The sequence below is a fragment of the Cydia splendana genome, chromosome 18 (assembly GCF_910591565.1).
Source record: "Cydia splendana chromosome 18, ilCydSple1.2, whole genome shotgun sequence".
NCBI lineage: Eukaryota > Metazoa > Arthropoda > Insecta > Lepidoptera > Tortricidae > Cydia > Cydia splendana.
This window is the reverse complement of record NC_085977.1, coordinates 2,615,481-2,641,442: the sequence shown is the minus strand read 5'-3', so window position 1 is coordinate 2,641,442 and position 25,962 is coordinate 2,615,481. Positions and strand designations below refer to the sequence as shown.

The 25,962-nt window shown below is 38.5% G+C and overlaps 1 protein-coding gene and 1 long non-coding RNA gene across 6 annotated transcripts in view; one reads left to right on the top strand and one right to left on the bottom strand.

The window, feature by feature from the left end:
• Positions 1 to 25,962, bottom strand: part of LOC134799323 (sodium/calcium exchanger 3) — a 189,798-nt gene that overhangs the window by 10,505 nt on the left and 153,331 nt on the right. The window lies entirely within an intron of this gene.
• Positions 18,522 to 24,677, top strand: LOC134799189 (uncharacterized). Its single transcript, XR_010145350.1, has 3 exons — positions 18,522 to 18,829; positions 19,003 to 19,026; positions 24,207 to 24,677. It is a non-coding gene; the product is annotated as an uncharacterized LOC134799189 (long non-coding RNA).

Here is a 25,962-nt window from a genome sequence, read left to right as displayed (position 1 = left end):
GATGTGACCAGGGTGTATCGTTTAGGTAGGACTAAGAAAGGTCTGCAGCGATTGATAGCCCACGCAGTGCAAGTGTTATTTTAAACGTCAAACGTCTATGAAATTATGACGTATAAAGTAACACTCGCACTGCGTGGGCTATCAGAATCGCCGAAGACTTTTCTTGGTCTAACTCTAGGTGTAATGTCAGAAAGTGACGTAGGACGTGTCGTATTTTTCCCACAGAAATAAGATTCTAACCGGATTGTGTGTTGTGTGCAAGACTCGTCTATGTCACTCAGATTATTTTTATTTGTAGCAGACAATAAAGAACTCAGCGGTAGAAAAGGGAATATTAGGCAAAACTCTGCGTAGGTGGCACCACTAGCATATACAGTAAACAATCCTCATTGACATCATCAATGACACATCATGCGTCACTAGGTCAATCACATGGCCTACCGTGAAACACGACAATCGAAAGTTCGGTTTCTGCCTCTCTATCACCCTTGCATTCGATCGATAGAGAGGCAAATAAAGATAATTATTTCGATTTTCGCTTTTCGCGGTAGGTCACCTGTAAACAAAGCGCCTTGGTGCATCAATGTCATAGTGAAAACTTGTCAAAAAACTGTTTAAGGCCTTGTATGTATAAGTTACTCTATGGTTTACTAAACAAATTAGTGCTGCACTCTGGCGGCAGAACATTGCAGTAATACTCCCTATTCAGATTGAAAAATGTCTTATTGAATGGATATTGATATTATTATAATTTATTTATTTATTGACCGAAGCGAAGCGAAGGTCTACGTTTTGACTCGGGCATTTTGCTTTCGTATGTCCGGATGTTCTCCTTTACAGGTCGCAATTCTTAACCGATTCTCGTGAAATTTTGTGACCGAATTTTATGACTAAATAAAATTTTTTTGTCAATCCGGTTTTTGGAAATTTTTAAAAATGGCGGAGTCGTGATACCTGGCGCCTAAACAAATAGTCGTATCGATATCATAAGAGTTTTTTCTTTTTGAGACATGTTTACAGAGTTAATAGCAAAAAATGCAGAAAAAAATTATCGCTGGTTTAGGCGGTATTTAGATATTTAGTTTTGTATTTCCGGATGTTCTCCTCTACAGGTCGCAATTCTTAACCGATTCTCATGAAATTTTGTGACCAGATTCTATGACTAAATAAAATTTTTTTGTCACTCCGGTTTTTGGAAATTTTAAAAAATGGCGAAGTCGTGATACCTGGCGCCTAAACAAATAGTCGTATCGATATCATAAGAGTTTTTTCTTTTTGATATATGTTTATAGATTAAATGGCCAAAAATTCAGAAAATTTGTATCGCTGGTTTCGGCGGTATTTAGATATTTAGTTTTTACTTGAGAATGAGTAGCTAAATTTCGTCAGCTTTAGTAAGAACTATCATGGCGCATTTTGCAAACGTTCGCTTTTTTGTTTGCATAGGGAGGTCCCTGGTTCCATCCCCAGTAATTGTATGCTGCTACATAACTTTTTGTATTTTTTTATACTGAAATTTTGTATCAATTGTTGTTTTTTATTTTATTTTTTTATTTTGAAAAAATTAAAAAAATCGTATTTTTTATTTATCAAGCGCGGGCTAAGCGCATTCGTTTATTTTCTGCAAGAGATGATGGCTTTCTGCGCTTTAAAGAAAATTTGATTCTTGAATATACGGCGCCATACCTTTGGCCTATGCTCGTCTAGATGGCGACACCATTTAATATTTAACAATTTTTACTCATATCAGTAAAAGAACATGGGTCAAAATCATATGGCATTCTAAAAATAAAAGAAATCATTTATCCATACATATATACATTTATTGATATTTTTTTTTCATTTTCATTTTAATCCTGTATCGAAAGATGGCAGTAAATTTACTGTGACTACAAAATTTAGTATGACAATAACCCTCTACTACATATAGGGACCGTGCGCGTTGGAGGGTCTGCCATCTTGTGGCCTGAATCGGAAACATGTACATTGCCAAAACAAGTTCTACCATCTACCGTTCTTGTAGGTACGTTTCCTTATGCATAGTAGGTTCTATCATCTTGTGGGCTACATCGGAAGCATAAACGTCACATTTACGCCTCACGCCAAAAATCTGACGGCTCCTATGCTACCCCCTATAGTTCACGCACGCCCACTATAGGGACCGTGCGCGTTGGAGGACCTGCCATCTTGTGGCCTGAATCGGAAACATATGTGCACATGTACATTGCCAAAGCAAGTGCTACCATCTACCGTTCTCGTAAGTACGTTTCCTTGTGCATAGTAGGTTCTGCCATCTCGTGGGCTACATCGGAATCATAAACTACTCATCTACGCTTCGCGCCAAAGATCTGACGGCTCCTGTGCTGCCCCCTATAGTTCATGCACGTCCCCTATACACTTTATTCTCTTTAGATTAGATATTTAATTTCTTACTCGAGAATAAGTAACCAAATTTCGTCAGCTCATCTAAATGCTATCATAGCGCAGTTGGAAAGACGCTTACAAGCAAGGATATGGGATAGGTACCCGGTTCGTTCCCCAGTAAATGCCAATTTTTTTATTTATTTTTTGCACTTAAACATCGTATTGCTGATTGATCAAGCGAGCGCGAAGCGCGAGGTAAGCGTATTCGTTTGAGTTTTTGTTTGAACATTTTTTTAGCGGTTTTAGTTCAAGGGCATGGCTGTTCCAGGAGTCAATTTCCACTTACGTTTATAGCATGGGCGGTCACCATCCATAAATCGCAGGGGTTAACATTGCCTAGGGTAGTGGTCGACCTTGGGCTCAGGGAACTAGCTGTAGGTTGCTCGTACGTTGCGCTTTCCCGGGCTCAAAGTCTAACTAACAATAATGTTAACTTTGAGCCTTTTAATTTGGATGGCCCATAATTTCCGCAAATCATTTTTTCTTCGAGGCAATTACTCCGTTCTCATTTTTTCCCAGTGGAATTTCTTCGCTATTATTTAATTTTTCGTGTACATTTTTTCATAAACTAAATATTCCTTTTCTCAATTTATTCCCTTTTCTTTTTAATCCTAGTAGTTAAAATAACCAGTAGGTTTTTTTTTTGACTAACTAAATATTCTCTATCTCCATATTTTCTCTTTTTTTTAATGCTAGTGGTAAAAATAACCAGGATTTTTTCCAATAGGTAGGTTAGGGTTATTTTTTTTTGATGACCCTAAAAACGAATCTGCTCCCAGAGATAGGTAGGTTAGGGTTATTTTTTTTTGATGACCCTAAAAACGAATCTGCTCCCAGAGATAGGTAGGTTATAGTTATTGGCTGACAGCGTTTGGTTTTTTACTTGTAGTTTTTTAGATTATGCTTTAATTTTAGTGTTTTTGATATTTGTTGTATGTGAAAAGATTAATTTAAAAATATTAAAAATTGGCGATTGCGGAAGAAAACCATTGGGAAAATATGGGAACGGAGTAATTGCTACCGAGAATGAATGATTTCGGGAAATTATGGGCAACGCAAAATATGAGAACGGAGTAATTGCCTCGAAGAAAAAATGATTTTCGGAAATTATGGGCCACACTCGCGCACGAAGCTTCTTAGTTGCAGTTTACAGGTTAATTCAAAGGTAATGTTGATTTCCTGACATAAGTAGAGTTAGACCAAGAAAAGTCTGCAGAGATTTTGACACTGGCACAAATAACATTGGCACTGCGTGTGCTGTCAAAATATCTGCAGACTTTTCTTGGTCTAACTCTATCCACTTTTCTATGCAATTAGTATGGCGACGTGTATACTTAAGGGGCATCGACCGTACACTGACATCGGGATGATATTTTTATCATGTTATGTAGTAGTCATCGTGCGTCTCGCTTGCGCCAATACATGTACGGACAAGAACGAGTGAAATGCACGATAACTAAATGACATCAGTTAGATGTCTTTCTGATATCAGTGTAAGTTTGAATTGGCCTGTTAGCCAAAAATTGTTTCGTATGTTCATATGTTCTACTCTACAGGTCGCATATCTAAACCAATTCCCGAATTTTGTAAGCAATTGATAGTTAAGTTTTTATGGTCAAATTAGATTCTCTAAATTCTTCAAAACAACGGAACCATACATTTATTCAGTTTTAAACTCTGCTCGCGAGGTCTACAGCTCACAGAGCCACTAGTATTATTTAGGGCCACATGCACCATTCCAGTTACCATGAGTTAGCATGGTCACCAGTACAATTTGACACTGTTAGTGGGATGGTGCAAGTGGCGCTTAAAAGTTGTTTACTTGTATCCTATTAAAAAAATATACAAATTAAAATTGAATTCCATTAATTTTTATTGTTAGAATACCGTTCAAGATACCAATAAAATTCTGAAATGAAATATTTCACGAACGATTACTCGGATCCGGTTGAGCATGAAAGAGACACGGATAAGCCGTAAAACGAAAATAGGGTTGTTTCTAATCTCTTTAAAGCCGTGTTTCTAATGGAGAAACAATATCAGTGATGGGTAGCAATGCACTCACGAAAACTTTCCAAAGTTGCGAAACTTTCCACATGAGAATTTCTCGGTAACTTCTGAGAATGTTCTCGAGAACGAGAATTTTGTTTGAGCATATGGTTTGGACAAAAATATTATAAATAATATATTATAGGACATTTTAACACAAATTGACTAAGCCGCCGCGGTAAGCTCAAGAAGGCTTGTGTTGTGGGTACTCAGACAACGATATATATAATATATAAATACTTAAATACATAGAAAACAACCATGACTCAGGAACAAATATCTGTATCATCATACAAATAAATGCCCTTACCAGGATTCGAACCCGGGACCATCGGCTTTATAGGCAGGGTCACTACCCACTAGGCCAGACCGGTCGTCGAAACAAAATATTTACCTATTCCTCCCAAGTAACTACAACGATTTTGGACAATTGTTTAAACAATAATTTCCATGTTGCAGGAACGTTCTGAGAACATTCTCGAGAACGTTTCCACTTTTTGGGAATGTTCTGCAATTTGTACATTGCTAGTGATGGGTACTAGAGGATGACAGGATTTTATGGTTCAAATTTGCATACAGAGGTGCTAAGCTAATAGTTTTGCTGACTGTACATTCGGCTGCATAAGTTGACTTATATTACAAGCTTTTATTTAATTTCACCTGTCCCGTTTTCTGTCGGTCTGTAATCAAATCTTGCAAGTTAATTTTGACCCACTTCCCGGTTTCCGATTGAGCTGAAATTTTGCATGCATGTATAAATTGGATGACAATGCAATATTATGGTACCATCGAGCTGATCTGATGATGGAGACAGGAGGTGGCCATAGGAACTCTGTGATGAAACAACGCAACCTAATTGTGTTAGGGGTTTTTAGAATTGTCTCGATGAGTATTAGTTGTCTGTCGTAAGAAAAGAACAGTCAACGATAAAAGCTTGTACCAAAAATGTCATTTTTGCCAAAAACTTATTTCATGGAAGTTTGTATGCTAGCACGGGGAGCGATGCATCTGACTGGTTACAGTGAGTGGTTGCACATAAACTGACATTGTGATTCGATTTTCACAAGTGATTATAATCCATATGTGGTGTGTGTACGAGTACCTATTTATTTATTTAGAAATTTAAATCAGGCAACAAGGCTCATATTACAAATACCTTACAGACTAACATACATATGTATTTTATTAACTTAAAACTAAACACTATTTAGTCTAAGTATAAGTAGTTACTGCATTGCATCCCTATGAAGAGACTACGCTACGCCCGAAACAATAGACACGTAAATGGGCCATTTTATTTGAAGTTGTCCCCTACACTTTTTTTTCAAAATTGTGTTATTTATGTTATTTCTACTCAGAATCATGAGCTCTTTTGAAAAAAAGTGTCCCAAGATTTCCATACACTTTTCGATCTTTCCATTCCGAAACCGCCGTACAAAGTCTATGAAAAATGGTAACGGAATGGGAAAAAAACCTTGGGACACTTTTTTTCTCCTATTAGGATCTCGTGATTCTGAGTAGAAATAACATAAATAATCCCAATTTTGAAAAAAAGTGTAGGGGACAACTTTAAATAAAATGGCCCAAATAATTGAAACTATGACATATTTGTTTCTTATCTTTTTTCACATATGTCTGTGTATATTCATTACTACACCTTATAAAACAAAGTCCCCCGCCGCTGTTTGTGTGTTTGTTCGCGATAAACTCAAAAACTACTGAACGGATTTTCACCTATTCAATAGACTGATTCTTGAGGAAGGTTTAGGTGTATAATTTGTTAACCCGTGCGAAGCCGGGGCGGGTCGCTAGTTTACATATAATCTTTTCCATCAGCTTTCTCTTAAAACGCAAGATCTAGGTACAATATTCAGCGAAGTACAGCAGGAAACTATAAACTATCAGAATAACGTAATAATAAACCACTTCCCGGTCTCTATCGTTTCTTTATTGCCACTAAAATACATTGTAACTTGTTTTATAGCTGGTTAAATTTTAATGTGATTAATAGACAGTTTGTAGCAAATATGGAGCCATGACTCTTTCATGTAACCTTAATGTAACCATAATAAATGAAATGAAATGTATTGAATATATGTACCAAATGTTGATAAAAAAATACGGTCTGTATTCATTTTTAGGGTTCCGTACCTCAAAAGGAAAAAACGGAACCCTTATAGGATCACTCGTGCGTCTGTCTGTCTGTCTGTCTGTCTGTCTGTCTGTCTGTCTGTCTGTCCGTCTGTCACAGCCGATTTTCTCCGGAACTACTGGACCAATCAAGTTGAAATTTGGTACACATATGTAAGTTTGTGACCCGAATACGGACATGTAACGTAAACAAATGAATTTTAAACATGGGGGCCACTTTTGGGGGGTAAATGAAAAAGTGAAAAAAAAAATTTTCAAACTACATACTGTTACATATCAAATGAAAGAGCTTATTGTAAGGAATCCAAATATTTTTTTTTTATAATTTTCGAATCAACAGTTTAGAAGTTATTCAAGAAAATAGGCAAAAAATGACCATTCCCCCCCCCTTATCTCCGAAACTACTAGGTCTAAAATTTTGAAAAAAAATACATAAAATAGGTCTATACCTATAGATGACAGGAAAACCTATTAGAAATGTACAGTCAAGCGTGAGTCGGACTTAATTACAGTTTTTAATCCGACCCCTACGGAGTTTTTAAAGAGATTTCACTCACGTTTCACATAAAAAATACATTGTTAACAGTGCCGGATTACTTAGAGTAGTAGTTTTCTTAGAGTAATTGGTGATAATTTTCTGATAAGATAATCATTTTAAATATTTAACGGTCTTACCTACTTACGAGTAATTGTAAGGTCAAATTAAAAATAATGTTTAAAAAAAATGTTAAATTGAGAGCTAGCTTAAAGTTTTTTGTACTCGTCGACTTTAATGGTTGAATTAATAAAGACTTTGTAACCAATAAGCAAAACAAGCACGTGCTTAGGGCACCACGTTCAGGAGGGGCACCAAAATGCCAGGTTGAAAAAGGTGAACAAATTTTAAAATTAGGGACAGACACATCGTTTTTACCACACGATTTTTTTTAGCTGTCCAAAAGCTAATTTGCAAAAATAATGGCGCGTAATTCTTTGGGAAACAATCGGTAGCAGTAGAAGAGTCGTGATTACATGCATAGATTCGATTTCAACCCACTCTTTTGCGGTTCGGCGTTAGGTCTTATGCGAGGCCTTCTGCCTTAATTACACTTGGGCGTGGATCCAAATCCAAGCTTTCCTCTTTCGCAGCTAGGCCTACTGCCTTTCTCACACTTCGCCAATTCAATTCCAAGCTCTGCTTTCTTGCATATTTTATGCATGAAAACAACCTCGAATATCGAAGCCTAAGAAATATCGAGCCCTCTGCGAAGCTAGGCTGATAGAAAACTGTCCCATCCCTTCTCTGTATGAAATCCTGGATTCGCGCCTGGTTGGAACTAAAAGTAAAATTGCGTTTGTATATCGAAAAATTTTCGCGCTCGCTTCGCTCGCGTTTTCAATAACTTTATAAGGTATAATAAAGGTGACATTCGGGTGGCGACTGCAGCAACATTATATACTCTGTTGCAACGTTACTGCTGCAGTACTGTCAACTTCCGTGATAAAATGATGTGACTGATTTCCATACTAAAAGTAAAAATTTACAACTGTCTATCATATTGCGTTTTTATTACTTTCTAAGCTATGATAAAGGGGACATTCGGGTGGCGACTGCAACAGCATTAGGTACTCTGTTGCAACATGACTGCTGCGGCACTGTCAATTTTCGTGATAAAATGATGTGACTGATTTCCATTCTCAGCTGTAACGCGGCAATGAACTTCTCTCAATTTACCAAAAAATCAATGTAATCTTGATGACCCGAGGGAGAGGGGGCACCTAGAAATCCTTAGGGCATCAACATATCTTAATCCGGCACTGATTGTTAAAAATTGTGTAATATACGGAACCCTTGGAACGCGAGTCCGACTCGCACTTGGCCGGTTTTTTTTTAATCGATCTATTGATTATCAAACTGCACAACGGGATTATCGCGTATTTAAGTTTTGAGTCTTCTCCGAGACCACGGGGACAACGCCGTCCTCGAAACGTCGGAGGTAAATCTTAAAACTTGAATACGCGATTAAGTCCCGTTGTGTAGATAATGTTTAATAATCGTGAAAGTTTAAATCAGTGATCTATTGATTATTCAGAATGTTGTCAAAATGAAACATCAAAATGCATTTATATGATCGAAACTCAAAACGACATAAGAAACCTAATTTCAAATATAATTTCTAGATAAAAATCTTCGCCATCTTTTAAGCCTAGCATCGCTCTGCAGAAATAAACACCGCGAAAACACTTAACCAGATAAAAATGAAAGCATAAAGCGCTCTTAATTCCCGGGAACGTGGAAATTCCACGGGTTTTCCTCTGAAATTCTATAGGCGCTTTTCTCGCTTTCCCGAGTGTTAACGCGAATTTTTATTAACGATGCCGCGCTTAGTGTTCTGCGGAATTAAACCGTTCTTTTAAGGGGCCAAAGTTTGGTGCATATTTTTGTGAGATGAGTCGATGTATCAGTAAAACTCGCTTTATACAGGCATTGCCATGAATCCGATAGGTGGGTTCATTTTGTATTGGAAATGGGGCGCTTGGCACTGAAAGTGTTAAAGGTGACATTCGGGTGTCAATTGCAACTGCATTACAGTTACGACATTACTGCAGCGACATTGCTATTATCCCATCCCCTAAGGTAAGTACCCCTATTAACGAGCCCATTAAAATCGGCACTGATTACCGCGGTATGTACCAAAAGGCGTTTTATAAGAAAGCCTATTGACTTTTTTAAAAATTAAGTACACACAAATATAGCTTTCTATATTGACTGTCGAATAAGTATAGCACTATTAAAGAAACACAAAGTAAACAATTCGAAAACCGTAAACTAACTTATCTGGGGCGCAGGATTTGAATGCTCCATACTAACGCGCAACACCTCAAGTAAGCAAACCCGTATTTTATTTAGTGATTTTCATAGTAATGGTGAATATTACAGAAAGACTAAGACTTTATATCAATTCTTAATTATGATATTTATGGTTCCCAAATCCTCAATTTGTAAATATTTGCTTATCAATAATAAAAAACAGGAAATTAAAAACCTCGGTGTTGGGTTCCGTTTTTTGGTGTGGTTCCTAATTTCGAGGTATACCTCGGTAATAGCGGAAACAGTATATTTTGTTCGAAGGGTTATAAATTCATATGTTAATACATATTTCCTTAACTCTTGATGGTATTGAAATATTTAACCATCTATAAAGCTAAAGAACTATTAACGTGGTATGAAATCTATTCAAGAACTCTTAATTTTGACTACAGTTTTAAGCACTTAACTGGAGGTTTCCTTAGAAACCATTATATGAGAATCTTGTTTAAATATTGATATAAAAACAAAAGCATGGCTGTCAAGTCTGTTTTATACAATGTTTAGTAATATTTAGTATGTTTCATTTTAATTGTGTTCAAAATATACGTGATCTTTATTTATTTTTATTACTCGTAAATGAGTTTTACAATAATGTGAATTAAACCGTTTAGCGATGGTTACAAAAGACATCACTCGGTAATAAGATGTATGGGAACCCAATACCGACCCACCTACAACTTTGGTAGGAAATAAATAGGTTCATAATATAATTATTATAAAACCTATTGTATTATTTTAATTAGAACATATAATACACCAACATACAATCGCAATCCAACGCGGCAACGCAGCGAGTGTGATGGGCACCTTTGCGTCGGGGGCAGCACGGTACGGGTTTCAGTAGGTTGTTTATTGTAAATATATATTTATGTTTAGCTTTTAATTAATTTAAAATTATGTTTGGATTATGTGTTATTAATAAAAGATGCAGTACATGCAATATTAATTTATTTTAATATTTCACATATCTTGTATCATTGGATCAATTTAATGTTGATGGGCATTTATTTGTGTGATGAACACATCTATTTGTTCCTAAGTCATGGGTGTTTTCTATGTAGGTATATAAGTATGCCCAGCAATGGAATGTATATAGACTGAATTATTATTTTAATTTTATTAATTTGTATTTATCTATGTAAGTATGTATATCGTCGCCTAGTATCCATAGTAGAAGCTTTGCATAGTTTGGGGCTATGTCGATCTGTGTAAGATGTCCCCTCATATTTACTTATTTTATGTTGTTTTATGTAGATACTTGTATACACTATATACAGCATGTATTTTTGATACGACCACATATATATTATTATCTAAGTGTAGTTAGTAGGTGTAAGTAGACTCAAAGGAATTCACTTCAATAATTATGTTTTACTAAAAATCCTCTTATTTTTCCTTATAGAAAAACCAAAAAAAGTATTAATTGAATCTTATGATTGGAAATCTAATTAAATAGAATACCTACTATTTATTTAACTACTATTGTCAAATAAATATAAGTAGGTATATAAAGAAGGAACTAAAAATGCGATGGGTTTATCTACCCTCGTAAAAAGGAACCCTTATCCGCGGTATTTGGCTAGCAATGATCAATTACCACGGTAATAGGCGATTTCGACGTTTTAGGTTTAATAATTATTTTTTTATATATAACTGGCCAAAACAAGTCCAAAAACGATTGAAATATAAATTTCGATGTACAAACTATCATAAAAAAATATGTCTTTGTTCATACAGAGCCTGATTATGCTTCATTTTTGGCTGTCTTTGTAAAAGTTGCTTAACCCCCTCGTTAATGGGGGTACTTACCTTATTTAAAAAAAATGATAGTTTAGACGCTATTGCGAATAAAAACAATTGTTAGCCGGTCGCATCGCGGTGGAAAGACCGTCAGCTGAGGGCTACTTAAATCTTAAATACTACTTCTGTATGTACTCGTGTTGTTATACATCGATAAAACAGGGACAAGCACGAAAAGTTCCGTGTCCCATTACCGAACCAGAACAAATCTTTTTATTCAAAGCGGAGTCCGGGTCAGTGCGAAGGACTCTGATTTGAATAAAGGGCTGTAAAGACGTTCACGTGCCGCGTTACTGTGGGGACTTTATTAGAGAAAATTGACGGTGTGCCCTTTTGGCGGTGGTCATTCTTGCGGAAGAAGGCTATTATTGACTGATGCAGTGAATTTTGATATCATTATTTACGAGTGCTTAACCTTTCGTATGCTCCTGTCGAAAAATTGCCATTTACATAGCGATCATGACAACTTCATGTTTAATTTGAATATATATGGAGCAGATCTGCTCCTAAGCATACCAAAGGCACGGAGCCGCCGCCAAAAGTGTGGCTTCCTGTGACTCTTAATAATTCGTTCTCAAATTAAACAGATACCACAAGAAGGTCCAGGGAGATATCACAAAATCGTATCGTTTTTAATTCCAGATAAATTGTTATGCGGTACGTTCAATATTTTAGATTGAAAAGCCTGTCGACCGAGAATGCATTAATAATAAAACTCTTTTTAGCATTTTCGCTCGATAACACGTTTCCTTGCCAAGTAGCAATCGCCTGAATTTACAACAAACATTTCCTTTGTAGATAACAAAGGAAATGTTGCCAAGAAACCCGATATATCTCCAAAATATTTGACAGCGGAATCGTTGCGAGGCTTCCCTTCGCACAACGTGTATGGAATGGAAATACTGGCTATAAGCTCGGGTAAGGCTATGGTTTTAGCGAGGAGAGAAGCGTTTAGCGGCAAAGAGAGAGGATAATGGAGCTTATTTGTGCATTCGATTTCAAGCTGTCACAGTGTAAGCGAATAATAATACAAAAATGAAAACATCTGCAACCAAAGCAGATAGTGACAAAGGAAAAAAAATTGCAACCTTCTTGAGTGTTACAAATGTTGACTATAAATTCTAATATATCATCTAAAGCTGAAACTTGCTTGAAGCTGCGGACTTACGAACAAATAGAAATGGGATTTCTGTCTGTAATAGCTGATGTGGAGTTGCGTGTGGAGTTAACTATAAATATCAGATGTTTGGGAAATGACTTTATACTGAGTTAAGGATGACTCACACTAGACCGGGCCGGGGCCGCGCCGGAGCTTCCGGAGCTTCGTTTTCTATGGAAACCACCACGTGATCACCAATCAGCAGTTATAGAAAATGAGATGTCGGACGCCTCGGCCCGGACACGGTCCGGTCTAGTGTGAGTCAACCTATATATCATCTATTTAAACATTAATTAACCTTGCATTTCTATTCTTATCAGACTTGCAATCAGTCTTATCAAAATATGTAACTGAGCACTCTTACTTATGTACAAGCACGGAATCGTTTTATTTTTGACACTTTAAATGTACATTTGAGGTTAAAAGCCCCTTGTCGCTCTCTGCGCGGCGCCTTCTAGCATCCTACGAGTATTACATATGTACCAACGTATAGAATAACTACTAGGCACCTACAATATAATTTGCCGTTTGCCGCTCATCGCTGTCGCTCGTCGCTGTCAGCTCCATATCGCACCCTAACGGTTAAAGGCATCGTTCGTCCGCCAATCGGCAATTGGGCCTCACGCCGCGGACTTACGGGCAAACTGCGATGGGATTCTGGCTGTAATAGCCGATGTGGAGTTGAAATAGAAATGTAGGTGCTTCGGGAACTAACAGTTACGTTGAGATATTTTCCCTTTTGATTTAAGTTTGGAACTTACACCTAGTTTTGTATTTTGGTTGTGATTTTTTGTAGATCTATAAAACTCCAGTAACACTTAAAATTCAAAAACAGTATCAGTATACTTTATTTCGAACACATTCTAGGGAGAGGTAACATTTTAAATACTCTTATGAAAATTACAAATAAGTAATTATTAATTTGAATATCACTACACCTTATAAAACAAAGTCCCCCGCCGCGTCTGTCTGTTTGTGTGTTTGTTCGCGATAAATTCAAAGACTACTGAACGGATTTTCATTCGATTTTCACCTATCAATAGAGTGATTCTCGGGGAAGTTTCAGGTGTATAATTTGTTAACCCGTGCGAAGCCAGGGCGGGTCGCTAGTTTAATAATATTTTATGTTCTATTACGTGTCTGTAGTTTGGGTTTAATTAGTTTTAGGTGTGTGTGTATTCTTATATTTTATTTTGTATGTTTTTGACATGTACGTGTACACCGTATTAAACGATCTGAAACTGAACAACTACGGGTAAGGTGAAATATTGATATAAAAAACTTATTATTTAATTTGTTTAGTGCTACATGACACGAATCCATTTAGCTGAAGGTAATAATATCGTGCCTGAAGTTATTAAAAAAAGCCGTAAAGCGATTGAAATATTTCCTTAGTCATTTACATAACATAACACAAATTTTAGTGTACCTATAAACCACACAGCCTGCAGAATGTTCCTTTTATATTGTTTTACTGGCGTTGAGGCCGTACCTCAAAAGGAAAAAACGGAACCCTTATATGATCACTCGTGCGTCTGTTTGTCTGACCACCCCCCCCCCCCCCTTTATCTCCGCAACTACTGGGTCATAATTTTGAAAAAAAATACACAAAATAGTTCTTTACCGGAAAACCTCAGTGCAGTCAAGCGTGAGTCGGACTTAATTACTTAGTTTTTGATCCGACCCCTACGGGTTTTTAAAATACATTTTATTCACCTTCCACATAAAAAACTACATTGTTAAAATTGGGTTATGGTTGGGTTATGCCCCGATATGGAACAAAAATATTAATGTAAATTTCCGTTGTGTTACGAAAATTCCATACATTTTCCTAACTCAGTGGAAGATTTAGTATGATATAGGGTGAAATTGTGCTATGTTGTACAGAATAGAGCACTCTATATATTCACCAAATTGTATCAATATGAAAAACGACAACAAAATAAAATAAAAACCGGCCATGTGCGAGTCGGACTCGCGCACGAAGGGTTACGTACCATTACGCAAAAATGGCAAAAATCACGTTGTATGGGAGCCCCACTTGAATATTTATTATATTCTGTTTTTAGTAGATATATGTTATTATAGCGGCAACAGAAGTACATAATCTGTGAATATTTCAACTGTCTATCACGGTTCATGAGATACAGCCTGGTGACAGACAGACAGACGGACGGACAGATAGACAGACGGACAGACAGACAGCGGAGGCTTAGTAATAGGGTCCCGTTTTTCCCCTTTGGGTACGGAACCCTAAAAAACACAACAAAATAAAAAATGACCCAGACATGAAATTACTTAAGAAACATTTAGTTACTCTCAACATTTCCAATGTAAATGACGATTGTATAATGAAGTAAAACAAAAGCGTTTTTATCGTTTTAATTTCGTCGATTTCTTCGCAGAACGTAAACGCGCCAAATTGTAGCGTTCCAGACACTTTAACACAGTGAACAGTTTAAAACCAGTAATGCAAAATAAGATAATTTCAACGCTTTTGTGTAGATGTGTGATCTAGGTTTTTGTTTAATTTTGTTTAAGATTTTTGTGTTAGATAAACTTTGTTGAATTAAGGTATTAACTGAGGAATTGATAAACTTGAACCTAAACGCTTCGAAGTCATTTTTTCTAGACATTATGTCGAATCCAATGAGGTATCAAACGTATTTTTAGGTGCAGTATGTCTATTTTTCACCATTTTGAACTTGTCGACTATTAGGTGTTTACATGTAGGTATTTTGGTATTTATCTATGTATTATATGTATCGTCGTCTAGTACCCATAATACAAGCCTTATTGAGCTTACTGTGGGACTAAATCGATTTGTATAGGTTGTCCCATAATGTTTAAGGTAAGGTTGGGTAAGACTAACATAGTTTATTTTGCTCCGGGCAAGACAAACAGTATGAGGATTCTATACAAGTGATAGTTTTATCCCCGGTGTCAGCATTACCCCACCTTACCTTATTTATTTATTATTCGTACTGTCTCATCAATGGTGACTGTGCCAAGGCTTCCGCTACCAACATTAATGATACCTTTGGCTTTATGAAAGGGATCACGAACCATTGTAGACCTTTAAAAGCGTTTTGAACGTTCTTTGTTACATTTTAAGTCGTAGCTATTAAACTTTGACCCTGTTTCGCAAAACAAAGGAACGGCAAAAAGTCTTTAAGTGAAATAATTATATTGTTCATAGTATTTTTATTTATCGTTCGCTCATCATTAAAATACCTTTCAAATAGGGTTGTTTAATATACTCTGTCAAACAACTTCGTCAGTAGAAAAAGGCGCGGACTTCAAATTTTCTATGGAATAATAACCCTTCGCGCCTAATTTTTTTTAATTTGCCGCTTCTTTCTACTGACGGGAATGGCTTGAGAGACTATATATTTTTTTAACACCGGCCATGAAATCATTGCGGAAATATATACAAGATACAAGTGATTTTTGGGTAACATCCAATTATTTAAAAAAACCTTTAATGGGAGGTGGATTCGAAGTAGTGCAAATTGTTTCGTCGTTGTATAAAGTGTCGTTGTTCCCGAAAGTTAAGGATAATTTATACTTTTGATGCAGGTTAAAAGTACAACTAAAATTGACCACACTTATTTCGACCGGGATAGGGACCGTGATTACCTTTTGTACCTACTTATTGTTTTCGAGCACCCGATATTTCGACGCAGTTACATGCATCTTGTTCACGGGTAAGAGCGGTTTCGCACTACGTCCGATCCGAATCCGATCCGAACCCGTGAAAATATGCTCCGTAGTAGCCGTAGAACTATTTCTATGGTAAGTTACGCACTAGATCCGATCTCCGTCATCCGATTTGTTACCGTCATTCAACGTGTGCGGTGCGTAACTTACCATAGAAATAGTTCTACGGCTACTACGGACCATATTTTCACGGATTCGGATCGGATTCGGATCGGACGTAGTGCGAAACCGCTCTAACTGAAGATAGCGGGTGCGTCAAACTAGCCGTGAATCATTCAACACTGTTACACTAAAGTTGGCGAATTTAATATCCCTAATTTTCGGGAGCAGAAGATTTTTTTTTATTTCCTAAAACTACATAGGTTTAAGAACTCTGTTCCTACGGTATCTCTGTCTCTTTCAAAACCGGCATATGCATGTTGGCTATGTACTATCAGAAACTGCATCGCAATGTGCATTATGCGCGCAGGTGGTTTGGATTGCCTAGGTCCGAGTCAGCCACAAATGTTCGATCGTTTTAGTACCTTGTGACAGGAATAATTTTACGTCTGTTGAAATTTTATTACATAAAGTTATTGGAAATCGGAATAGGTACCTAATTTCTTATTTGCGTTTGATGGTCAGATGGTAGACGCTTTCGTAAAATTTAGTGCTTGCGTCAGTTTTTGAGATTAGGGTGCAGAGCGTCCTCAACTCTCTAAGTGCATCAAGATGAAAAGTTGGGATAACAGTAGGATAGTGACGATGGAAGTTATTATTGTTATTAAAGTCTTTAAAGTTCCGGACCTTTTGGAGGCGTGCGCGGACCCGAAGCCAACACGTAGAGGCCCTTTTGACACTTTAATGAAATGTAAGGGGTACAGAGAGCGGATGCTGCCCTTGCCCATGTCATGGGACGCACTCAGAGGCAGCACCCGTCAGGGTGTAAGGGCTATTGAGAGTTGATGGTATCTAAAATGAATTAGGTTATTGGGTGAAAGCGATGGACTAAGTACTGAGCTATGGGGTAAAAAACCTTATTAAAGTCATTGTTAGATGTAAATTAACGTAGTGACTTGGACGAGTATAATAAGACTAGGTAACTAGTTGTGTGTTATTCGATGTAATTTTTCCTGTCATGGACGAAGGTGACAATGTTGGCCATTGCGGCTAATTGTTCTTAAATAAACATATATTTCTCCCGTATTAATTCTGTTTCACATGAAAAAAATCGTTTGACTAAGATAAAAAGTAAAAATACGAGTAAAATCTACATTACAACACAACACAAATCAACCTTCAAAAAATACGTCACATAACTTGCACAAATAAGTATACACAATCTAGCAAACAAAAAACAAAATAATTCTTACTTGTCGAAAATAAAAGCCGCCAGAGGAATAGAGAAAGAAAAACAATACAATTAATAAGTATAAATAGAAGATGTAAACTAGTGTCAGCCCATTAATGACATAGAATGTTATAGGTATATTTTTTATGTAAAATACGATGATTAGAAAATTTCATAGTACGTAACAAATTCCTGCCGAAAATTCTCTTCTGATGCAAGTACATACATAAGTACCTATCTTAACATAGGTAACAAAATAAATTATTTATGTTTATTAAATATATTAAGAACGGCCGCCACTCACGTATTTTAAGTCGAAAAACGCTCGACATGTTTCACTCCGTACCGAGAAGTGTCATCAGGAGCTTGCGTTTACGGTGACGGACCGGCGCAGACTGCAGGCCGCAGCTCTCCGCGCCCGATGACTCGGCGCAGGCGCCGGTGGAAGCAGGAGGGCCGGTCCGTCACCGTAAACGCAAGCTCCTGATGACACTCCTCGGTACGGACGGTACGGTACGTTCTTAATATATTTAATATGTCTGTGTCTCACGGAAGTTTTGTTGTTTATTATTATTAAATATCATGTTTTGTGTTTTCCCAGAAGTTTCACTATATAAATTATAATATAATATCAGGTAATATAAACGGAAATAGATGTCAAAATTATACCAATGCAATCTAATGGGTTAAAAACTAAAAACCCATCTAAAAACCATTATCCACCGACAACTGCACTCGAATCGGTCCATCCCTTTACTAATGTGGTGTTACGGCCTTTATGGTGTTAAGTCAGACAGACGGGTATTTACACAACCCCTTTTAATGTGTCGGGGTTGGTTAGAGTTAGACCAAGAAAAGTCTGCAGCGATTTTGATAGCCCACGCAGTGCAAGTGTTATTTTAAACGTCAAATTATGACGTATAAATAACACTTTTGTTTACTTTTCTTGGTCTAACTCTAGTAGGACAAGCTGTCGCACAAATAATTAAACAAATCATTAACTTTTGTAATGTTCACAGAAAAGACGCCAGATGTACCTAGGTACCTACCGAATGTTTTTGATTGTTTCACTAAAATAAATGCCGTTCTTTTATACTAGACAGTACAATTTCAAAGCTTCGGTTTCAATATCTCGGACCTCGGGCAAATCTTTTTCCATTTATTTTTTTCATCTGACTTCCGTGCAAAATGTAAAAAAAGCTGAAAACTACGTAAAAGTTAGAACAGTGGACAAATTCAGGAAAAATTGGCGTAGAGATCCGAATCGAAAATATTCTACGTAAAAATACAAACAGAGGAGGATGGACGGGAAAACATTTTTCTATCGGTGTGTTGGGGGTAATCTGTACAGTACGGCTACCACCAGTTTTGACATTGACATAACGCTCACGTTTACGTAACTTACTTTCTATGCATCTCGCTCGTACTCGCATATGCGAGCAATAGTGGAAGCGAGATGTACAGAAAGTAAATTACGTAGACGTGAGCGTTATGTCAATGTTAAAACTGATGGTAGAGGCTCTGGAGTACCTTCTACTGTAGGTACGTAATTACGAGAAGTTTGGCTTGAAAAATTTAGAGCTACAAATTTTTGCCATAATTTTTTTATGATCGCTAATAGATATCTAACTTAGTAAAACAACCCAACTATAGTCCAAAACACGAACAACGCCTTTTTAGTATGAAAACCAGTGCCGCCAAACTCACACATTCATAGTTAAGTTATCACAGGGCATATGTTCGGGATTGTAGAAGGACCAGGCAGAATAAAAAAATTGTTTAAAAATAGAAATGTACTGTATTCTGCCACACAAGTACATATAAAAAAATAGAAAAATCAGTTGCTTGTTACATGTTCAAAATTGCAATGTCACAGCGTTAGCTAGGTCGAAAATTAAGACAGAGGTCGCCTCCGTCTCGCCGCAGTCCCCGCTGAAGCCTTGCGTTTCGTTCCAACATGCCCGCCCACGTTGAAAGGTTGGTCTTTCAACCATAGATTTACTTTTCGACTGGTAGTGGACATATTTTGCTGAACGCACGACGGATGATCCCAGACGACGTCCGGATGTCGGCCACACGATTGATGCCATCAGATCCAGGGATGACGCTAACGATTCTGCCGAGCTTCCATTTCATTGGAGGGAGGTTGTCTTCTTTGACGACGACCATGGTATCGGTTGCAAGTTGACCCTTGGCTTGCCTCCATTTGGTTCGCTCCTGAAGTTCAGAAACATATTCTTTATACCAGCGAACCCAGTAGTGTTGCCTCAATTGTTCGATCCTCTGGTACCGTGTAAGTCTCAAAGGAGGAATCTCTGTCAGACAGGGAGTCAGAAGAGCTGTGAGTGGCCGTCCGATTAAAAAAATGGCCTGGAGTAAGTGGTAGCAGATCAGAAGGATCGCTGGTTAAAGGAGTAAGCGGCCTTGAATTTAAAATTGCCTCTATTTGACACAGTGCGCAATAAATTTCTTCAAAGGTTAGATGACAGTTACCTAAGACTCTAATTAAGTGGTGTTTAGTGGATTTCACCCCGGCTTCCCACAAACCCCCAAAGTGTGGTGAATATGGTGGAACAAAGTGAAACCTAATGCCATCATTGGCTGCAGACTCAGATAACGTCCTTGCATGACTGGTAAGGAATCTCTTTAATTCATTGTATGCCCCGACAAACTGGGTTCCATTGTCGGAGTATATATCAGAAGGTAAGCCGCGGCGACTAAGGAATCGCTTCAACGATGCCATGTAACCTTCTGCAGACAAGTCACTACATAGCTCAAGGTGTACACACTTCGTTTTAAAACACACAAAGATCACGATGTATACCTTTATGGTTTGACTACCACGACCCTTTCGAGACGCAGCCAGTATAGGACCGGCATAATCTACGCCAACAACCTCGAATGGAAAGCCTGGCGTTACTCGCGGTGAGGGTAAGTTGCCCATAAGTGGCGCTATAGTTGCGCCGCGCATACGAGTGCACAAGACGCATTTGTAATACGTTGACCTAGCTTGTGTACGACCACCGATTGGCCAATAGGTAGACTTTACATATGCTAGCATGGCTTGAGGTCCCGCGTGTAACAAAATGAGGTGAACGGAATTGAAATATGTCACCGTTATAAAATGCCCTTTCGGCAAGATAGCTGGATGCTTTTTATCAAAGTTAAAAGGCCCGTTTCTAAGTCGTCCGCCTACACGCATAAGTCCTTCAGAATCCACGAAAGGATTCAGTTTTGTAAGCGGGTCTTTGGCTTTGAGTAAGGTTTTATTTTTAACATCATCATATGAGTAAAATGATTCTATCTGCGATAATTTTACTAAAATATTCGTAGCCGCATGAAGGTCTTTAGTGTTAAGAAATCCCGAATTTCTGACACTACCCGGTCGTGCGTTATTGATAAACCGTAGAACGTAAGCGGTGACTCGTTTGAGTTTAGTAAACTTGGAAAACTTCGTAAGATTCAATTCTGATAGAGGGGATATTGTAGCGTCGGTCGCTACATTAGCAGTGATTATCTCAGCCTTAACTTCATCACTATCCCTGCGTGGTGATTTTTGGGCCAGTCATCTTCGTCATTACGTAGGAATGCTGGACCATTCCACCAAATATCAGCCGCAGCAATTGAACCCGCATCAATTCCGCGTGAGACCAGATCCGCTGGATTGTCCTTAGTAGGTACGTGTCGCCAAGGCCAACTGCCAGTGATTTCGAGTATATCAGCTACGCGATTTCGTACGAACACCTTGAGTTGGTTTGGTAGCATTCTAAGCCATCCTAACACGATCATGGAATCGGTCCAAAATGTACAACTGTCTGCTTTCATGCGAAGTGATGATATTCCTTTTTGGTAAAGCTGTGCTCCGATCAAAGCTCCGCATAATTCCATTCGGGGAATAGTTACCGGCCGAAGTGGAGCTACCCTACTTTTTGCCATGAGTAACCGAGTAACTACTCCTGTGTTAGTGATAGTACGTACGTACAAGCAAGCTCCGTACGCAGATTGAGACGCATCCGTAAAAATGTGGAATTCCACTCGCGACGCGTGGATTCCTACGACACTACGCGGAATGCATAAATGGTTTAATTCCGGTAAAGACATTGTTATGCTATGCCACTTTTGAGAAATCTCTTGAGGCACTTCATCATCCCAAGAAACTCGTGAAAGCCATAGAAGCTGAAGCAAGATTTTACCCTGAATGACAACCGGCGATAAAAGACCTAAAGGGTCGAATATTTTTGCTATCGTGGAGAGGATAACCCGCTTGGTTAATTTTTCAGGGATTTTTCCTAAGTCGATAGTAAAATACAAGACATCGGCTCCACTTTTCCAACCTAGCCCTAGCGTCTTACTTTCGTCCAAGTTGCCTAAATTTAGATTTCTAGAATCGTCACTATGTTCATTTATGAGCCTAGGTTCATTTGAACGCCACTTGCGTAAATTCATACCAGCACTTTTAAGTACTGCACTGACCTGAGTTATAATGCTGGTGGCTTCTTGCTCCGTATCTGCCCCGGACAAAAAGTCATCCATGTAAAAGTCATGGGCAATGATTTCAGTAAGTCGTGGGTCCGAGCAGTCCATTGATAAGTGTTTAAGGCACCTAACCGCTAAGAACGGAGCGCTGGCCGTACCGTAAGTGACCGTATTTAATTTGTATATGCACAGAGGTTCAGATGGATCATTGCGCCAAATGATTTGTTGCAAATACCTATCGTCAGGGTGCACGACTATCCTCCTATACATTTTTTCCACGTCAGCCGTGTACACAAAACGGTATTGCCTAAACCGTAACAAGATAGCTATGAGATCGTCCTGAATAGTAGGTCCTACGTACTGAATGTCGTTCAGCGTGACTCCGGTAGACGTGCGCGCACTAGCATTGAACACGACCCGGAGCTTTGTCGTGAGACTAGACAGCCGTAACACGCCGTGAAAAGGCAAGAAGTTTCCTACTATCTCATTGGAAGTAACCTTGGACATGTCTCCCAAAGTCTCGTATTCGTTCATAAAATCTTTGTACATAGACTTCAATTGTGGCTGCCGTTCTAGTCTGCGCTCTAACGACAGGAAACATTGTTTTGCCCGCTCGTAAGAATCGCCCAACGAAGATACAGGCTGCTTTAAAGGGTACCTAACCATAAACCTACCGTCCGGTAACCGAGAGGTATTTTTAACAAAGTGTTCCTCGCAAGCCCGTTCATCGTTGGTATAATACGCCGTCGCGGGTTTTATTGTTGCTTCGTCTAACTTCCAAAAACGCGTCAATTCATCATCTTGATTATTAATTTGAACGAAATTACAACAAATGCTTTTAGAGTTAAGGTTATGCGCATTACGACCAGACACTACCCAACCTAGCTTGGTCTCATAAACTATGGGCTTGTTTCGTCCCAATTTAATTTTATTGCTACCTAATAATTCCATAAAGACCTCGGCACCAAGAAGAATATCGATAGGTGCCGGCGAGTGGAACTGAGGATCAGCCAAGACTAAATGTTCAGGTATGCCTAGCATTGATACATTTACCTTTTGTAAAGGTAAGTCGCATGTAGCTTGTGGAACTACGTAAAATGACCTTTTCATGCTGAAACTTTTGTCAAACAACGATGAAAACCTTGCGTCACATAATTTATGTACGTTTGACTTAATATTTTGAATGCCAATTAAAGACGCATTTACCTCCCTAATAGGTAACTTAAGTTTTTTGCAAAAGTCAGCTCTAATAAAATTAGGTGATGACCCATTGTCCAAAAATGCGCGTGCCATATGTGGTTTACCGTCTCGATCATATACTTCTACTAGCGCAGTAGACAGTATGACTTGACCCTGTAAAGCAGGATGGGCCGGCAACAAGACGTCTAGGTTAGCACTGCAGCCAGGTTCAGATGCGGACTCGTCGTGCTCGCTTGGACTGCTGGGAGTCACTTGTATCGCCGGCATTGCTACTGGAGCCTTCGACGGCAACCTATCCACATGTATAAGCGAGCTATGACGTAATGAACACGACTTGCACGGACCACGCCTACAATACTTCGCTATGTGCCCGGGTTTTAAGCAATTCAAACATACTTTCATCCCGAACAGCATACAATACAACAATGTTTTTGATTGGTAGCAAGCTACCATTCTAATAGGCACTTGAATATTCATTCTAGTCAACTCAACTGAACTAGTAGGTAACACATGTCACGGTCTAAAAAATAATTAGAAAACTATGATAGGGATGCTATGGTTATTGCCCACTACATAGTAATTGATCACTATTAACTATAAGGCTTCAATTGGCTTGTTTCTCTGATTTGGTAGGAGTGACCAATTAATATGCAGTGGCCAATAACAATAGCAGTCACCCTATATACATATGCTCTTAGATAATTAAAAGGTATGTCACAAAAAAGCGCCTAAAAATAATAATTTAGAATTTACAATAAGAAATAACGTCTTACGTGATCGGGTGCGGGGGCGATTGGCCCGGAACCGATTCTCCAGATACCGTTCAGCAAGGTAGGACGCTCAATGCTGCTGGCACGTACAGGGAAACTACACACGGAACACTGGCTAAACCAGACTGGATGCAGACAGGCCAAACAAGCCATGCCTGGCATCAACGGTAAGCTCACAAGCGCGCTCCTTCGACTAGGAAAGGTTCGACTGAGTATGGTAACTAGTGTCATGAATAACAGGTCATGGACTATTTAACAAACATCTTTTTATAACAGGTGTCACAGACGGTCCACTATGCCGTGGATGCATGGAGAATGAAGAAACAGTTTCTCACGTGGTCACGGTGGAATGCAGCGAAGTGACAGGGCAAAACATCTCGCGAGAGACCTCCCCGAGTTTTATATTAAAGGAAAAAATGGAAAAATTACGCTTCCGGCAGGACTTGAACCCGCAACCTCCGCAATCCGTGCGTTAGCTCTGCCAATTGAGCTACGGAAGCCTACCAGAATCTTGCGAATCTTTCCAAGGGGTGCTGCGCACGTCACGCAGCGCACGCCACACAGTGTGCTGCACACGCAGCCGATGTGGCTCGGCCTTAAATGCGTAACCACAGCACGCAGTAACCCGACGTATACCGGGGTGCGCACTTGATCCACCTGCATCACGCACCTACTCAGCGATCAGAAACGTGCGGACCCTGCCGGCTGGATTTAGAGGTCTATGATAACCGTCCCCTCAAAACCTTAGGCCAGGTAGTCTTTTATCAGGTCTTTCATTGATTTCTGTAAAGTGATTCGTAGGTTTTGGAGATGGCAATACGCGACACGTGTAAGAAAAATTCTGTAAGAAGATTTATCTTTCTGAGAATCCATATTAAACCAATTTTACTTTCTTAAGGGCGTATAATGAAATACAGTGAAGTATAATGAATAAATTTATTTGCAAGAGCTGTAATTGTGCAATTTACACTTCCAGTTTCCTTATTGTCCAGTTTCCCATTTCAAATTGAAAGAATATTTTAAATCTTATAATCCCTCTTATGTTGCAGATGTCCACGGGCGACGGCAGTCTTGGCAGTGACAGTTTATGATAATTATGACCGCACCATATATTAAAACTTGACGTGGAGACAAGAAATCCTTTATGAAGAAAGCTTCACTCACCTGGGCCGATAGAAAGAACTTTTAATAAATAAATTGGAATAATAAATATTTTTCTGCTGTTGGTGTGATGAAAAATTCAGTGTTGCACATAGTTTGTCTAACCCTCATGCCTTGAAACCCCTGCAACTGTCAATAATCCTACTTTTAAATGCATTCGTTTCTCTCTTGGTTCAATATTGTAACCTTTCGTATGTCTGGGTATCAATGTTAGCATGAGGTGTTAAACAACAACTTTGCCCAGTTTGCCCCTTGTAGTAGAAACTACTGATTGTTTCTTGGAATAGCTTTGCAATGATAAAGCGAGAAAGTGTCACCATAAACGACATTATATAATTTATGATATTAGGACTCTTTCACATTTTGTCACAGCAAATTCACTGTGCCCCGGTATCGTCAGCGAGAATAGGGGGTATTACCTATTACTGCTATGTTCTGCCGCCAGAACCCCATACAGTAGACCTTCTAGAAAACCTCGGCAGCTCATTCCACAATTGGAGTGGCCTATACAAAAATCGTATCGGTTTCGTAGTAACCTAACACAAATAGGCTATTTCATTCGAAACATTTTCGTAGAGAACTCAATCTACTTTAATTCCTAAATCTAAGAGTGAGACAAAAGGTTAGCATACATCAATTTTATTCTAACACAATATACGTGGGTGTAATAAACTCTTTAGAATGTAGGTATTATATCCTCTTTGCTTAGAACTACTAATATCTGTGACCAAAGACATTTCAGTGCAGGCAAATACATATGTAACTTCGTATAAGATGAATAAAGTCTAAGGAAAAAACGTGCCTCGGAAATCAAGAAAAAGTCATCCTCGGATAGATGGCGCACACACCTTTGGCCTATGCTCGGCTAGAT